The following is an 18,854-nucleotide window of genomic DNA, read 5'->3' as shown; positions in this document are numbered from 1 at the left end:
TAGAAGAAGATATAGAAGAAGAAGAAGAAGAAGAAGAAGATATAGAAGAAGAAGAAGATATAGAAGAAGAAGAAGAAGAAGAAGAAGAAGAAGAAGAAGAAGAAGAAGAAGAAGAAGAAGAAGAAGAAGAAGATATAGAAGAAGCAGAAGATATAGAAGAAGAAGAAGATATAGAAGAAGAAGAAGATGATATAGAAGAAGAAGAAGATATAGAAGAAGAAGAAGATATAGAAGAAGAAGATATAGAAGAAGAAGAAGAAGATATAGAAGAAGAAGAAGATATAGAAGAAGAAGATATAGAAGAAGAAGAAGATATAGAAGAAGAAGATATAGATGAAGAAGATATAGAAGATGAAGAAGATATAGAAGAAGAAGAAGATATAGAAGAAGAAGAAGAAGATATAGAAGAAGAAGAAGATATAGAAGAAGAAGAAGATATAGAAGAAGAAGATATAGAAGAAGAAGATATAGAAGAAGAAGATATAGAAGAAGAAGATATAGAAGAAGAAGAAGATATAGAAGAAGAAGAAGAAGAAGATATAGAAGAAGAAGAAGAAGAAGAAGAAGAAGAAGATATAGAAGAAGAAGAAGAAGAAGAAGAAGAAGAAGAAGAAGAAGAAGAAGAAGAAGAAGAAGAAGAAGAAGAAGAAGAAGAAGAAGAAGAAGAAGAAGAAGAAGAAGAAGAAGAAGATATAGAAGAAGAAGAAGAAGAAGAAGAAGAAGAAGAAGATATAGAAGAAGAAGAAGATAAAGGAGAAGAAGAAGAAGAAGAAGAAGAAGAAGAAGAAGAAGAAGAAGAAGAAGAAGAAGAAGAAGAAGAAGAAGAAGAAGAAGAAGAAGAAGAAGAAGAAGAAGAAGAAGAAGAAGAAGAAGATATAGAAGAAGAAGAAGAAGAAGAAGAAGAAGAAGAAGATATAGAAGAAGAAGAAGATAAAGGAGAAGAAGAAGAAGAAGAAGAAGAAGAAGAAGAAGAAGAAGAAGAAGAAGAAGAAGAAGAAGAAGAAGAAGAAGAAGAAGAAGAAGAAGAAGAAGATATAGAAGAAGAAGAAGATAAAGGAGAAGAAGAAGAAGAAGAAGAAGAAGAAGAAGAAGAAGAAGAAGAAGAAGAAGAAGAAGAAGAAGAAGAAGAAGATATAGAAGAAGAAGAAGATATAGAAGAAGAAGAAGAAGATATAGAAGAAGAAGATATAGAAGAAGAAGAAGAAGAAGAAGATATAGAAGAAGAAGAAGAAGAAGAAGAAGAAGAAGAAGAAGAAGAAGAAGAAGAAGAAGAAGAAGATATAGAAGAAGAAGATATAGAAGAAGAAGAAGAAGAAGAAGATATAGAAGAAGAAGAAGAAGAAGAAGAAGAAGAAGAAGAAGAAGAAGAAGAAGAAGAAGAAGATATAAAAGAAGAAGATATAGAAGAAGAAGAAGATATAAAAGAAGAAGATATAGAAGAAGAAGAAGATATAAAAGAAGAAGATATAGAAGAAGAAGAAGAAGAAGAAGAAGAAGAAGAAGAAGAAGAAGAAGAAGAAGAAGAAGAAGAAGAAGAAGAAGAAGAAGAAGAAGAAGAAGATATAGAAGAAGCAGAAGATATAGAAGAAGAAGAAGATATAGAAGAAGAAGAAGATATAGAAGAAGAAGAAGAAGATATAGAAGAAGAAGAAGATATAGAAGAAGAAGATATAGAAGAAGAAGAAGAAGTTATAGAAGAAGAAGAAGATATAGAAGAAGAAGATATAGAAGAAGAAGAAGAAGATATAGAAGAAGAAGAAGAAGATATAGAAGAAGAAGAAGATATAGAAGAAGAAGATATAGAAGAAGATGAAGAAGAAGAAGAAGAAGAAGATATAGAAGAAGAAGAAGAAGATATAGAAGAATAAGATGAAGACAACGTAAATGAAGACTTCCAACAACCATTTTGGACACACCTTCTCATGTAAACACTTTTCATGAAGTTAATTTACTTTTTTTGAGACCTTTTTTAAAACTACTACATCACCACATAATCACTTGATGTTTTTCTTCATAAAAAAGGTGGTTTCATGCATCATTGACCTCCTATACAAGTTTTACAAGCTATTTAAGGCCAGCTCGAATATTTTACTCGAATAAAGACTCAGATAGTGACGTCGGATATCCGAGGTCGAATCGGATATTCGATTACATCGGATATCCGACTTCGAGTGAATTCGGATAGTTTACTATCCGAATTCGACCAAACTCGAATAGGATAATGAGGTATCCGAGCAACACTGCCGCATGCTATACGCCTGTGACATGTATACAGCTAATAGAAGAGTGGGGGCTTCCGAAGATGAATGGGCACTGTGCGGTGGATAGCACAGGACAGGTAATGTATACAAGCACACACGGGGGGGGGGGGGGATATTTATACACTAGGGGGGGAGCGGCAAGGCAGTGGCTGTTTACAGAGATATTTCATGATAAAATCAATTGGAAATTGGCCTGCTGTGTACAGGCAGCCAACAGAACTCTCTCCAATCAGATTCAATCAGAGAGAGAGAGATTTATCTCTTGGTCGAATTTGCCCATCGTCGCTAGATGTGTGGCTACCTTAAAAGGGTCCTTTAAGGTTTATAGAAAAAAAAAGTTTCACTTTACCTGGGGCTTCTAACCGCCCCCCTGCAAAAGTCCTGTGCCCGCACCGGTATTCAAGGATCCTCTGGTCTTCTGCCGCGGCTTACTTTCCTGCGCTCTCACTTCCTCTCACTTCACTGGGAGCATCCTGCGCAGGTGCAGTATGAGAAAACTTTGTACTGTGCCTGCGCAGGATGCTCCTGGTGATGTGAGTGGGAGTGAAGACAACCATGGCTATGGCTGCACAGGCTCAGTGGCAGTCAACTTGTAAGTCGGCCAAATGGAAAGTGAGCCACGGCGGGAGGCCGGATGATCATTGAGGACCGGCGTGGGACAGAACGTCTCGTCTGCAGAGGGCCGGTAGAAGCCCCAGGTAAGTGAAACTTTAAATAAAAAGAGAAAAAAACTTAAAGAACCCCTTTAAGACCTCTCAGATGCAGCCTCACTATCCAAATGATTTTCGATAACAGAGAGATTTCCATTTAAAGGATACTCAAAGTGACATGTAATATGAGATAGACAAGTGTATGTACAGTGCCTAGCACACTAATAACTATGCTGTGTTCCTTTTTTATTTCTCTGCCTGAAAGAGTTAAAGAGACTCTGTAACAAATGTTTGAACCTTATTTCTTCTATCCTATAAGTTCCTATGCCTGTTCTAATGTGGTCTGTCTTACTGCAGCCTTTGATAGTTGCACTGTCTCTGTAATAAATCTTATCTTCTTTCCTCTGTCTCCTCTGTCATCTCTGTCAGGCTTAGGCTGGAATGTGTGGAATGTGCAGCACTGCTTATCATTGGCAGAAGCTATACACACCCTCTCCAAGCTCTGCATGAGTCACACAGTAAGCTGTTCTCAGCGTATCACACTCTGGGTTAGAAGCCATGTTTTTTGTTTGCAAACACTGCATAAAAATGGCAATTACAAGCCAGGATTGCAGCAGGGAGTGGCAGAAACAGCACAAAGGGGCCCAGGAGAACATAAGGAATAGAATGGTATGCTTTTTATTGTAATAATTTTAGAGTACATATTCTCTTTAAATATCAGGTATGCAAGTGGCTGACTTAGTCCTGACTCAGACAGGAAGTGACTACAGTGGGACCCTCACTGATAAGAAATTGCAACTATAAAACACTTTCCTAACAGAAAATGGCTTCTGGGAGAAATAAAGAGGTAAAAAATGTGAATTTCTTATCGGTGAGGGTCACACTGTAGTCACTTCCTGTCTGAGTCACAACTGAGTCAGCCACTTACATACCTGATATTTAACTCTTTCAGGCAAAAAAAAAGAAAAAAAGGAACACAGCATAGTTATTTGTGTGCTAGGCACTGTACAAACACATGCCTTTCTCATCATGTCACTTGTCACTTCAGGTATCCTTTAAAGTCATTGTGGCAACTGGGATAATGTTTCTCCTGTACGGGTTTTCTTTGCTCTGTGCACATTTGCATGAAAATAATAATTTTGCAGTATAATAAATGCTTTTTAATTGGCAATATCCACCTTACAAGACCTGCCGTCTTTCAGCCACACAATAAAATCCTCTTAAAGACATTCTTAATAACCATGTGATAACATAAAAAGAAAAAAAAAAGAATTTGAAAAATTGCAGAAGTAATAAAAGGTTCTGACTCTCAAGCTCTTTTGTCTAATCTATTATGGAAATGAATTCCGCTGCAGGTCCTGGGCTCTACTCAACCAAGCTCTTTAATATTTTATTCATTATTTGTAATTTCATATGATAACACCACAAGGGAGGTTTCTAGGGAGCAAATGATCGTCAAGTGTAAGGTATGCTAAAAGCAGGTATAAATGATCACTGTAAATATGTTTAATTCAAACATTCGGCTAAGCTGCTGGGTGATAATCTGGGGAAGCGCAGGATTTGCAGCAAGGTATTGAAATGCAAAAGGAATGGGGGAATGAAATGCATCAGTGAGGATCTCAGGAATTTCACGGATGCTTGCCCTCTACAGATAAATGGTCTGTCCCAAGCAGACTGTCTTTTGATGTACTTTCCTGATTGGTATTCTTGGGAACTTGTGCCGCTGGAATTTTACAGGCCTGCTAATTTTTTCAATGTACATTTTAACCCGTAAAGCTGCATTGTTAGTCCGCAGCTATTCTAGATGTATTGTATATTTAACCATTTAACAATAAATATATATACTGTATAATGCTGTTTGAAATCCACAGTGGGAATAAAAGTAATTTTGTTTTCAGTTTAGTTTTAAATACGGTTTTCCTTTTAACCCATCAGCAGCTTCCAACATTTTTTTTTCTGTTATAAAGCTGCTGGTGCATTCTAAGCCTGTGTTGGCATATCTCGTTGGGCTGCCTAGTGCAACCAAATGAGTGTGTGGCAGGGAGCAGTTACAGTATATTTACCTGTTCCGGCTTCTTTTCTTCCTCCACTGGTGGCTCTGAACTTCCAACAGGTCTTCTGAGTCCCGATCACATCCGATCACATGATGTCCAGGAGACCGTGTCAGTGACAGTGTTACAGCGCCACCCGGTGTTGGAGGATGGGTGATGTAAGAGATGGAAAAGACTCTTCCATCACCCCTCTTCCACCACCTGGTGGCGCTGTAATGCTGACATGGTCTACTGGATCCAAATCACGTCATATCATGTGATCAGAACCAAAAAGACACGCCCAGATTACATTGCCACCATGGAGGAAGAAGAAAAAGCCTATCTAGCTGTCAGGACAGGTAACTATGAAAGCTCCCTGCCGCCTACTCTGCATACCCTGCCAGGCTAGGGAAGGCAGACTTCCACAGCAGCAGGATAAAACAATCCCTGCAGCCAAAATTGTTATAATATGATTATTACTATTATTATTTAGTATTTATATAGAACTAACATCTTCCACAGCACTTTACGAAGCATGTAATTGTGTCACTAACTGTCTCTCCGAGGGGCTCACAATCTAATCCCTATTCCCTACCATAGTCGTTTGTCTGTCATAGTCTAGGACCAATTTTAAGGCGTGGGTAATTAACCTAGCTTTATATTTTTGGATCTTGGAGGAAACCAGAATGCCTGGAGTAACCCACCCAAACCCTCTTACCCCATGCAGATAGTGCCCTGGCTGGGGTTCAAAACGGAACTCAGTGCTGCAAGAAAAAAGTGCTATTCACTATATGACATCAAGCTACCCATGACTGTTATAATGGCTGTTTCTGATCTTGAAAACATTCTGGCAGCATGGCACAAGTCAGGGCCATTTGTAGGCATAGGCAACTAGGCAGCACCTATTGATGTAGTAGGTGCCACATAACTGTATCAATCACACTGTTTTTCATAGCATTACTATATACATATGCTGTTTACATGATGGAAGGTGCGGAATAGATTTTTAAGTAGCAAAATGTTCATAGAATGCACTGTACTGCCTAGCCATATTAGTAATTTCAATTTGTCATATACCTTAATTAGCATATCAGTGGGGACCTAATTAGAATAAAAATGGTAAATGGTGCTGTCAGTTCTAGTAATGCATTAATTAAGTTGTGTTTTTTTTTTTATGATATAGTTGACACTGTTTGTTAAAGAGGGAGGCTTGTGAAAGTGGATGGCTTGCACAGGCAGTGGCGTATCTAGGCAAGAAAGCGCCCATGGCAAATACTAAAATTGCGCCCCCAGCCCCCCCTCCCCCACACCACACACACACACCTACAATCAACAGTATCCTGTCTAACCTTTTTGGACAGGGTAACCCCATCATGCATTCAGAACATACACACACACACACAAATACCAGAATGTAATGCTGCATACACACTTGAGATAAAAGTCTTTGGAAAATGAAAGATCACAGACCAATTTTACCCCATTCCATGTAGTATGAGAGCCATACTCTACACAGTCTATTCTATGGAGCTGCACTCCCCATCAGATAGAAATCTTTGCAAGATGCTGCACACAGAGATGCCCGTACACACTCAAAAGATCATTATCTGCAAAAGATCTCTTCCTGCAATAGATCCATTCCTGCAAAATGCATTCATAGTCTATGAGATCTGCAGATCATCATACACACCTTGTTTAGCAGGCAATCATCTGCAGATCATCTGCAGATCAGATCCACCAGGATGGATTTTCAGATCTGCAGATGATTGCCAGATATGCAGATGAAGTCTGTTAAACAAGGTGTGTATGAGGATCTGCAGATCTCATGGACTATGAATGTATTTTGCAGGAATGGATCTATTGCAGGAAGAGATCTTTTGCAGATAATGATCTTTTGAATGTGTGCGGGCATCTTTGTGTACAGCATCTTGCAAAGATTTTATCTGATGGGGAGTGCAGCTCCATAGAATAGACTGTGTAGAGTATGGCTCTCATACTACATGGAATGGGGTAAAATTGGTCTGTGATCTTGCCTTTTCCAAAGACTTTTATCTCAAGTGTGTATGCAGCATAACAGTCACTATGAAATAAATGAGGCTATCCTTCTGATCCTCTGCCTCTAATACTTTATGCAGGGAACATACTTGACTGTTTTCATACGTGTTTTCTGCACAGAAGAACTGAAAACTCATGTTAATCAAGGGGCTAGTTCACACTTAGGGCTTGATTCACAAAGCGGTGCTAACAGTTAGCAAGCTGGTGAAAAGCCCTTTATAACGCCTAAACTCTATTTAGGTATGATAAGTTTAGGTGTGATAAGTTTAGGTGTGATAAGTTTAGGCATGATAAGTTTAGGTGTGATAAGTTTTTAGGCGTGATAAGTTTAAGCACCACCTGGGTTAGCACTGCAGTGCACAGCTGATCAAAAGTTTTGCGCTAGCAAAGTCTGGTGCATAGAGTTTAATGGCGCTGCTTTGCGTGCGGGACTTTGCATGCGATCTAAACCTATCTAAACTTATCATGCCTAAACTTATCATGCCTAAACTTATCATGCCTAAACTGAGTTTAGGCATGATAAAAATGGTTATCACGCCTAAAGTCTCTAACTGGGTTAGCACCGCTTTGTGAATCAAGCCCATAATGTGTTTTTCTTGCACAGAAAAAAAAAACTGACATTCTGCATGATAATTCTGCTCATTTTGTCAGTTTTCTGTATCAATTACATTTAACTGTTGTGGAAAAAAAGCATACATTTTTCTGCATAGAAACACACTTGGTGTGCAGAAAATGTGCGCAGAAAAAGCTGAGTTGAAAACTGAAAAACAAGTGTGATCCATGCCTTAGGCCCCGTTCATATCACGGAACGCAGGCGGGTTCCGTTCAGAACACAACGCACAGGAACGCACATCATGTGCGTCTCTGTGCGTTGCGTGGCTGATCCCATTCACTGAAAGTGAATGGGACAGCCGCGCGTTTTGCTAGGAAACGCGTGCAGCATGCGTTCCCGGACCGCACAGGTCCGGAATGCATGCAGTGTGAACATCAGACAGTGCACTCTATGCACTGTCTGATGTCGTGCGTGTCGGCCTCCCGCACGCGTTCCCAAAACGCGGACGGGAACACGTGCAATGTGAACGGGGCCTAAGCCATAGACCCTGAACAAGCATGCAGATCAAATGTCTATAACACATCTGACAAGATTAGCTGCATGCTTGTTTCAGGTGTGTGATTTAGACCCTAGTGACCAGAAGGATCAGTAGGATTTCCATGCAAGCAGTATTGTCTAAAAGGAAATAAATATGGCAGCCATCACTCTCATATGAATGAAAGCAATGAAACATTTGCAAGTGACAATTATAACATAATAAAAGGCTGACAACCTATTAAATATCAGTAGATAGGTACTGAGCTAGAAATATAATGAATTTTAACAACTGAGGTACACTGTACAAGAGAGAGGATGTTAAATCTGGACACAGAGATGCCAGCAGCGTAATGGTTAAAGTGCAGAAAGTGTCATGAATAAAAGTAAGTAAACAGCACACTGAGATACGGCTGAGGAATGTGTGAATGACAGAGCTGAATGGATGTGAGATGTTGTAACCTCCAGACCAGGAGCATCTGCTGCTATCTCGGGGACTGAGACATGGTAGGGAGTGAGTTAAAACTTCGGAGCTCACCTCTCAATAGCTTGTAATGTAGATATAAGACAAAGGCTGAGACGGGCAGGCTGCTGGATGATTGTTACTCCCTTAGACTCAGGAATGCTGTCAGCAGCACTGCGCCCCCCTGATGATTGAAGAGGGAGGTCGCCTGGGGCACGTGTAATGCCTGCATCCCTCCAGATACGTGTCTGTGCACAGGGCACCAAAATGGTCAGAAACAGCCCTGTTTTTGGCAGTGAATTCTTTGCTAAGTGAATCAGATAGGGTTGGGTGCCTAGGTAGTACATAATGAGGATATGAACCAAAATCACCAGTAAAATGTAATATGAATACTAATAGTTGCATTACAGATATGTTGATTATTTGGTGTGGGTGGAAATCCACCTGCATTGCATTCTAAGTAATTTCTCCTTGGGTAGAATTTCTGTAGAATAAACTGACTGTAGTAGTAGTGTAGAAAATCAAAAGTCAAGGTTTTTTTTGCCTTTGCCAAATTTTCTGAGCTCCATCTCCAAAAGCCTAACTCCACACAGAACACATCCTGATCATACCAGCTCCCATGCATGGCTGGATTTCCGGCAAGGCCATGGCCTAGGGCACCAGGAAGCAAGGGGCGGGCAGTGGGATGGCACACTCATGCAGTCAAGCTGCCAAAAATGTCAACCACAGTGGTCAGGCAAGTGTCTGGGACTTGGGGGATGAAGGCACAGCAAATGAGGGCACCTTACTGTCTGACCTGATCTGTCACTCATTTCCACCGCTATTTGAGTCCGACTCTGCTCTTTACCCAGCTTCAACCTATCAGAGCTGTGGAGGGACCAGAAAGTGTGTTCCCTCACACCATGCATGACTAAGTGATGGCTGGGGAGGTCACTAAGCACTGCTGGGACTGATGGATAGGTCAGAGAAAGCCTGTGGTGCAGGTGCAGAGAGAGTGACCTCCCTGGAGAAGAATAAACAATTGGATTGGAGCTGCAGCAGTGTAAGAGTGGAGAGCACCCCCAAGGTCTTAAAGTGCCCAGTTATGATGTACTTAAAACAGGGGTGGAGGCACCCAGTGCATAAAAGATAGGCTACTAAATAGAGATGGCCCGAACCTCCTATTTTCGTTTCGTGAACCACAGCAAAAATTCGGTTTGCGAGAACTTTCGCGAACCGCAATAGACTTCAATGGGGAGGCGAACTTTGAAAACTTGGACCACTTATGCTGGCCAGAAAAGTGATGGAAAATATGTTTCAAGGGGTCTAACATCTGAGTTTTTGCATGGATGAGTGGGAAAGACACCAAAAGTCCCCGGGAAAAATTGGGATTTGACGCAAAGCAGTGTTTTAAGGGCAGAAATCACATTGAATGCTAAATTGCAGGCCTAAAGTGCTTTAAAACATCTTGCATGTGTATACATCAATCAAGGAGTGTAATTAGAGTACTGCTTCACACTGACACACCAAACTCACTGTGTAATGCACCGCAAACAGCTGTTTGTGTAGTGATAGCCATGCTGGACTGGTGCGCACCATGGCGAGAGTGCAGGCTGTTGCGGTTTTCAGGCCCATATGGTCACAGGGCTGTGGTAGCTCAATGATAGAACAACAGTGACTGACCAGCTGATCAAATCTGGTCTGTCCACAATGAAGCACCGACCTTATTATCTTTGGTGTACCCCCCCCAAGACACTCATATAGCCGGCGGTCATTGCTTCTTGTGATACGCAAGCCCCTTCACCGCGGCAAGGTAACGATCACGAAGAGGAATTGACACATGTGCATGCCTTTTGTGTTGTTGTTGCAGCTGCAGTGCAGCCAGAAAAAAATAGGCAGGCATGTACACGCACCAGAAACATTATTATAGCGGCCGCTGCTAGCAGTGACCTTAAAAATTCAGGAAACCACCTGGAGTCCTGGACCCTGTTGGTGGTGGCGGAAAAGGCAGTCAAGCGGCCTGAGGGCAGAGATGCTGTGTGGGGAGTGACCTAGTCTTGGGGCAGGCAGTCACACAGCGTGCAGGCAGAGATGCTGTGTGTGAAGACTGAGGATAAGGAGCAAGCTAAGAAGCCTACAAGAGCCTAACTAAGCTTTCCCTATAGGTCTCTGCACAGCAGCTCTCCCTTCTCTAATTACTGCAGGCACATGAGAGAGTGAAAAGCCTGACACTGCCTGCCTTTTATAAGGGGGGGGGCTCCAGGAGGGAGTGTAGCCTGATTTGCTACAATGTGCCTGCTGACTGTGATGTAGAGGGTCAAAGTTGACCCTAATGATGCACTATGGGGGCAAATCGAACTTCCGGAAAAGTTCGTGTTCACTCGCAAACGCGAACCACCGAAGTTCGCTGGGAACTTTTCGCCGGTGAACCGTTCGGGCCATCTCTACTAATAAACTGTTAACTGTAACGATCGGTGGGCACAGAGAGTGTCTGATTACCGGTGATCTGCAGTATCACCGGAAATACAGATATATACCAGATTATAAGTGATCTGCAGTCTCACCGATAATCCGATATACTAACTAACCTCTGTTCACCTGAGTAGAGTGTAGTGTTTGGTGTAACAGTAACACTTTGAGGACTAGGCCTCAGTGCAGCAAGGAGTACTGCACAGATTCCCTCCGCAGACCTGAGCTCTCCAAGGCGGGAGGAGTCAGACTGACAGTGGGAAGGATGTCTGAAAGTGACCCTCAGGAGGAAGGGTCGCTAACTAACTCTAACGGTAAGGTCGGTTCTCGAGGTCGGACAAGCCAGGTCGTAAACACACGGACAGATAAAGTACAAGATCAGGAGACAAAGGCGGAGTCTAAGTACAGGCAGGGTTCGGCAACAGGGTATCAGAAATATCGAGGTACAGAATCAGGAGGCTAAGGCGGAGTCTAGAAACGAGCCGGGGGTCGGCAACAGAGTATCAGAAATATCGAGGTACAAGATCAGAGTTCAGAAGAGTAGTCAAAGCAGGCAAAAGTCATAACAGATAATCACAATCAAACTAGTACTTTAGCTATCAACAGAATCTAGCTAAGTGTAGGATTACAGCTCCAGCTGGTCCCGGCACACTTGCGGATCTGACTACGGATCTGGGTGCTCCCACATATGTGATCGCACGCCAGACAAAGAGCAAGTGAACAACCAGCAGTATATATACTCTAGGACCTTTCCAGGACCTCCCTAATTGCTGGTCCAATGACAGCAGTGGAATTTGTCAGCTGACCCAGCTGGTCAGCCGACTCCCTTCTAACTGCTATTTGAACTCTGCCTCTGTGCTCGCGCGCGTGTAAGTCTGAATCTTGGTGGACTATCAGTCCCAGCCACACCAGTACTGTCATGCAATGTATCTAGAGCGGGGGCCGCCTCTGATGCGGATTCCGCCGTTACCAATGCAGACTCCGCCGTTACCAATGCGGATTCCACCGCACTGCGCATGCGGCGTTTTTTCCGCGTTGTGACGCCATGCTGGACGCGGAAACAGCCGCCTCACCTCGAGAGACGGCGGCCTTTCCGCGTTTCCTTACATTAACCTTATGGTAACCTTATGTGCTCGAATAAAAGACCTTTTTTCAATAAACTGGTCCAAATTCTTCAAGAGAGGTAAGATTACCTCTCTGTCTATAAGGTTAACAGTTTATTAGCCTATCTTTTATGCATTGGGCACCTCCATCCCTGTTTTAAGTGTCTTGTCATAACTCTTTTAGATGTGATAGTTTTTTAGTTGTCCTAAAGAACTTCCAGAGTGAGACCATCCAGTTCCTGTCACAGCCCTGGAAAACCAAGCGGGGACGGTTAATTTCCCGCCTGCTCTGACGGTGGTTACAGGAATTTGCAACCCACCTTTGTGAGTATATATATATACCTTAGCAATTTGCTTTTCTGAATCTTACACAATTCTGCACCATTGGTCTCCTGGTCTCCTTTTGTCTTTAAGATGAACCCGGGGTTGCTTGCTACAATCACTGGAACCATCGACATAAGCTATCAGTTACAATGCAATTTTACCCAAAAAATCAACCTTCTGATCTGATAATTGTGAGCAGAGGGAAACAATTGAAAAACATCAATTGGGCTCATAAATGCAGTAAAAATTATGACCAATCCAATCATTTCAAATGGAATTGAAATGCAAAAACAGACCGATAAAATGATTGTTTTCAGTTGATTGGCATGATCAACAGGGTTGATTGTTCAGTGAAATAGCATAGTTTATAGTCACCTTTAAATACATTGAGTACTGGGATCAATAAAAGTATGTATGTGGATGGGAGGCTTGCTGTTGGAAAGGGAGAGAATGGAGTGGGCCTTGGGCTGTAAAATGTACCAATCCAGCCCTGATCACACGCATTTATGGGTAATAATCAATAGGTCCCTTGTAGCCTGATTATAGAAGCAATCAGTTCTCCTTGTTTGAATTCCAATTGGCTAAGTGATCGATTCTTCACATTGCAGAATTCATTCTGATTTCAGTTACTTGCTGCTTGGCTGGCTCTGCACTGCTCGAGGTACTACCATACTATGCGCCTGCTGATCTGCCTGCCTGGAAGAGGAAGACAAAAACAAAACATCACTACTCCTGATCCTACTTTTGATCAATAAACTTTTCAAAATCAATTGGATGTAACCATATTGGTGACAGTTAAAGTGGACCCAAATTAAAAATACAAGATTTCAGAAATAAAATCTATTTTCTAAATTATAATAATAAATACCAACTTTTTTTCAGCTGCAGGATGACAAATATACAATATTTTACATTTATTGGAGGAACCCCACCCTTCCTTTCATATTGCCGGGACAGAATCCGGCAAACTGGTGGAGTAGGAGGTGTCCGGCAAAGGAGGAATTGCTAATGGCTGCCACCTGTATAACCCTAGTTATAAAAAGAGAAGGGTGAAATGCATGCACTGAAATGCTCATAGGCTTGAAGGAGTGTTTATTTATCTTTGTATGTGTCAGAGTGGTGCAACTAAATATTTACAATTAAAAAAATGTTTGGTTTGGGTCCGCTTTAAGGTGGCTACACACTATGCAATCTGACTATACAATCAATCACAAATCTTACCACTTTTATGTAGAGACTACCTAAAAGTATATATCCAAGACACAGTGAATCTATTGGTGTTGGTAAAATTGTATACAAATTGTACAGTCAGATTGCATAGTGTGTGGCTACCTTGGGATCCACAAAAGGTACAATTTTCAGCAAAGAATTGCCCAAGCAATCACATAAATGCAATCAGATTGGCATAAAATAAACCTAATTGATGTCCCGAATTGACTACAAATAATTATAAGGTCTGGAACCCACTAGGAGCACTTTTATGAGCGCTTTGTGATTTGAAAAGCTCTTACTAAAATAATGCTATGGGTGTTATCCCACTTGAACAATGTGATTTTATAAAAATCCCCCATAGTAGTGAATTAGCAAGAGCTTTTTCAGATAACTAGTGCTTCGAAAAGGCTGCTAGTGAGTTTGAGCCCTAAAGGTGATCGTTCAAAGACAATTTAGTGAAAAAGGAAAAACTTTTTTTACTATCGGTTGAAATGAATAGGAAGAACAGATTGGTTTGTTGATGTTGAAATAATCGATGTGTTATGACATTTTATTTCCGATCACATTTTACTGTTTTATTTCCGAAAATTTTACTGTTAGTGGGCACCTTAAGAAAATTACTGACAGCTCCAATAAAGTGATCAAATCTGCTTTAGAAATCTACTTGCACAGATGCTCAATGAGATGCTAACAATGTTGGCTTCCATGCAAATCTTCTGCAAACAACATGCAGGTGGGCAGCATGGTGGCATAGTGAATCGGAATTTGATTTATTCGCCAAGTACAGGGTACCGTACAAGGAATTGTTTTTTGCACAGACAGCTCAGAGATGAACTGAAGACTGTACATACATGAGTACAAAATGATGTGATGGGGCACACATTACACATTGAAAAAAACACACTTTACCCATTAGGGGTTGCAGTGTGTGTGTGTGTGTGTGTGTGTGTGTGTGTGTGTGTGCGTGCGTGCGTGCGTGCGTGCGTGCGTGCGTGTGCGTGTGTGTGTGTGTGTGTGTGTGTGTGCGTGGCGGTAATGGTGGGGGGGCAGGTAAGAGGTGGCTGAGTTGAAGGACAGCTTGGGGGGAAAAGTGTTCCTGTGTCTAGATAGAAGTCCTGGTGGCTATGATCCTGAAGCAGCAGCCAAATGGTAATAGGTGGAGGTAGTGGTTGCCAGAGTGGGAGGGATTGTTTGCCCTGGTCGGATTACAATCTAGGGGAGTGAAGGATGGCACGCTCCTCTTGGTCAAGTCCCAGCCAGGGCATTATCTGCACGGATTGTATGTTCTCCTCGTGTCTGAGTGGGCTTCCTCTGGGCACTCCGGTTTTCTCCCTCATCCCAAAAATGCACACAAATTAATTGGCTACCCCCTAAAATTGGCCCAAGGCTATGATGAAATTACTTAGGTAGGGATTAGATTGTGCGCCCCTCTGAGGGACAGTTAAAGTGGTATGAAAATCAGCCTTCTTGTTTGCTCTAAAAGATTATTTACAGCAAAAAATCTACTAGCACAAAAAAAATGTAGCAGAACAGAATTCAAACAGTTAAAGGCAGCACTTGCTCTTCAGTGTAAAGCTCCTTGCTTCAGTAGTAAGCTTCTGGTTGCATCAGAAGAGGTGATAATATCATCTTTTGTTTACATTCCTTTGTCAGATACAATTAGTAAACATTAGCAAAGTGATGAAACTGAGCTCTTTCTGCTTCTAGTGTGTGCAGCTGAGAAGTGATAGATAGATTGTAACATATAAATACAGCAGCTATGCATTAAAATGCAATGGCAGCTTTAAGAGCAGATAAACTGTACTTTGGGACCCTTTCATTAGTAGTTTTAATTTTTATTTGTGCACAAAAGCAAATATGGTAACTGTGTGAGTAATACAAAGTAGGGAAACACATTTTTATTGAATGTTATGTCAGAATTGTATCCCACTTTAAGTGACAAGACACTCTCAAAAGCCATGCAGAAGATGTGGGCACTATATAAGCACTGGATAATAATAATAATTGGGAAATTAAATGCACTTCCTGGTTTTGACTGGTTCATTTACAAGCAATATACTGTACTGCAAGCAGTCTGGAATTATTTGGATCTTTTAGTACACTATTTCTATCTACTGGTAAATGACTGCCTTTAAAATCACATCTGGTGTAGGGAAAAAAACAACAACCTGTGACTTCATAATGCAAATTATTCTCTAATGAAAGCCCTAAACTCAAGAAACTAAAGATCCCTTTAATAACAGAGCACTTAAGTCAATAAATATTTTCAAGAAACCTTATTAAAAGTGCAGTTGGCTTTCTCTTTCTTTTTAGAAGTTGCTTTTAAGAAATGTTCTTTAAAATGTAATTAGCTGAGATAATATATATGTGCAAAAGTCAAGTTAATGTGCTGTTAAATTAAACAAGATTCAAAACACTTCAAATATCAAATATTTCAATCATGAAAAAAAAAGAAAAGAAAAAAAAAAAGTTTTCATATGTAAGGACATTATGTACTAATAATAGACTTGACAACCTCAGCAAAAAAAAAACACAGTAACAGTCTATGTCAAGCCTGCATAACCTAAAACTTTTTACTGGTGAAGGACATTCTAGAATTACTGGCACACTTATTTAACCTGTGGATGAAGCTAGTTGAAATCTAAACCCTGTTTGGAGCCTCTTTGGCTAGGTACCCAACCATGCAATTTCCCATTAGGGGCATTGGGGAACCTCCCCGTGGCGCTATTGGATAGTGCTAATGTAGCAGGGCAACCGCTTTGCAGTATTAGTTTTAGACCCTGCATATTTTAGCATGCAAAAGCAAATGAATATTTGCATGAGCAATGTCTCGTGAGAAGCCAGTTAGGCCAAATTTGCAAAGCCAGATTTGTCAGGTTCTACTTGTTGTTTGATGCACACATTATATTCTTTGTGATGTGATTCCAATTCTTTCCCCTTTGGAGGCGGGTGGTGGATGGCTTGTTCTAGGTGGTGAGAGCCCTGGAGTAGGCTGTCTGCGCCTGTCTCCCCCCCCCCTTCCCCTGGAGTGTTGTGTGTAAGCCAGCCCTGTGCTCCACAGCTTGGGGTGGCTCATGCTTTACTCTGTTCCCATGTGGTGCTCCCAAGTTATGCTCATGTAGCAGATCGCAATGGATGTTAAGGTATGTGCCTGTTTTTTAATTTTGGTAGGTGGGTGCGGGCGGCTCTTCCCGGCGCTGGCCATGCTTGGGGGGGTCGCCTGCACCTCCCATCCTTCCTCTCCGAGCTGCTGCTGTGGTGTCCAAGCAGTGAGTGGGCTTGGGGCCCCCCGGCTCCCCTGTTGCATGGGGGCATTGTGAATCCTCCCCATGGTGCTCCTGGATAGTGCTAATGTAGCATGATCTAATCCCCGCAGGGCAACCGCTTTGCAGTATTAGTTTTAGACCCTGCATATTTTGGCATTCAAAAACAAATGCATATTTGCATGAGCAATGTCTCGTGAGAAGCCAATTAGGCCAAATTTGCAAAGCCAGATTTGTCAGGTTCTACTTGGTGCTTGATGCACTGAGTACATTCTTTGTGATGTGATTCCTATTTCCCATTAGGTTGAATAGATAACTTCCAACAGGTCTGATCATCTCTCGATCAATAACGGATTCAATGTTTCACAAATTCAATTCCATTATCGATTGGGAGCTGATTGGACCTGTCAGAAATGATCAATTTGATCTGATGGGAAATTGCATGGTATTATGTATCAGGCCAGGGTGTAGAGATCAATCTCCTCCCTTCACTATTTCTGCTCAGCCGCTGCTGCATTCAGCTCATTCTGCTGTCTAATGACAGCTGAGCTTCATGCGCCGGTCAGGCGAAAATTGAATTGACTCCTGACCTTGTGATCACTGTGAACCAATCACAGTGATCACAGCCAAAAAGGGGAAGGAAAATGCTCTGCTACTTAAGGGGCCAGGGCCTTCTTATGTGGGGTTCTTGTAAGAGTTAAAGGAGAGGAATAACAATGACACAAATAAGCAAAATAATAATGAATCGCTCCTGGTCAATATATTTGATCAGTGTATATTAAATCAGAGTAAAAAAAAAAAACAACTATGCCGTGCTTGTGGCTTTCTCAGCCTGACACCCATGCATGGGACAAAATAGGATTGCCCCGCCGATACAAAACTTAGCTGTCAGACAGCTGAGCTCTGTACCTTGGTCAGAAGCAGATTTAATTGACAAGCAGATGCAATTTGCAAATTATATGCCATTTTAATAAGTCAATAGACATGAAGCAGCCAGAATATAAGTCAGGCGACACCTGATCTGAGCACACACACCTATTTTCTTTTTGCTTGCAATGCTCACCATGTACCTGGTGCGGTTAGTTCTTACAGTCTTGGTTAGCATTAGCACTGGTGCCTGGCCCACCTTGATCGTAACTTATTACCTGTGTTTAACCTCAGCTTGTGTTCCTGATTATGATTCAGCTTCTTAATACATTTATGATTTAAATTAGTATAGTGCAGCACTCTGCACCTGCCAGGACCACAACAGTCCAACTAGAAAAAAACACACAGTTCCTTTAAACGGCAAAAGTCCACTCTTCAATGTCCACATAAACTAATATCCTTAAAACTGGAATCTAGACAACAGTTGGTATCACGCTCACGCTGATTAATTACGATCAGCATATACAGCGTAGTGCAGTAAGTGAGCTTCATAATCCCTAGACCTTCTTCCTGTTTGTGGCTCAAACAAAAATAGCATACATATTGTAATACAGCCTTTATACTAATAGCTTTATTCCTCCACCAGTGTAACACATCAAACGTGCACCCAGCGTGTAGCCACACCACTGCTCAGTGTATAAAACAATAGTTCAGCTCTGAGCTCACCAGATATAATGGCTGACCGTATCACAGACCAGCTATATGCATGTATGACGGTCAAATCTCCTCTTCTCCTCCATATATGGAACCTTCTCCCTTCATAAACTCAAAATAGAAATCGCCATAGTATAACATCGTTTATTAAAAAGGTTAAGAACAAGTAGTGCACTCATCATGAAATCATGCGCATATCATAAAAATTGTAGCAGGATGTCCTCACCACTGCCGATACAGCGTCTCCACCAGCGCTATGAGGCCACTCCCTTCCGGTTTTGTCATCAATGACAAAATATGGTGTGTGTGTGATTCAGCCACTACTGCAGCTAAAGACATCAGCAGGAGAGTCAGGCAACTGGTATTGGTTAAAAGGA

This window comes from Hyperolius riggenbachi, chromosome 11, assembly GCF_040937935.1.
Source record: "Hyperolius riggenbachi isolate aHypRig1 chromosome 11, aHypRig1.pri, whole genome shotgun sequence".
Lineage (NCBI taxonomy): Eukaryota > Metazoa > Chordata > Amphibia > Anura > Hyperoliidae > Hyperolius > Hyperolius riggenbachi.
The sequence above is the reverse complement of the archived record's forward strand: the minus strand, read 5'-3'. Positions refer to the sequence as shown.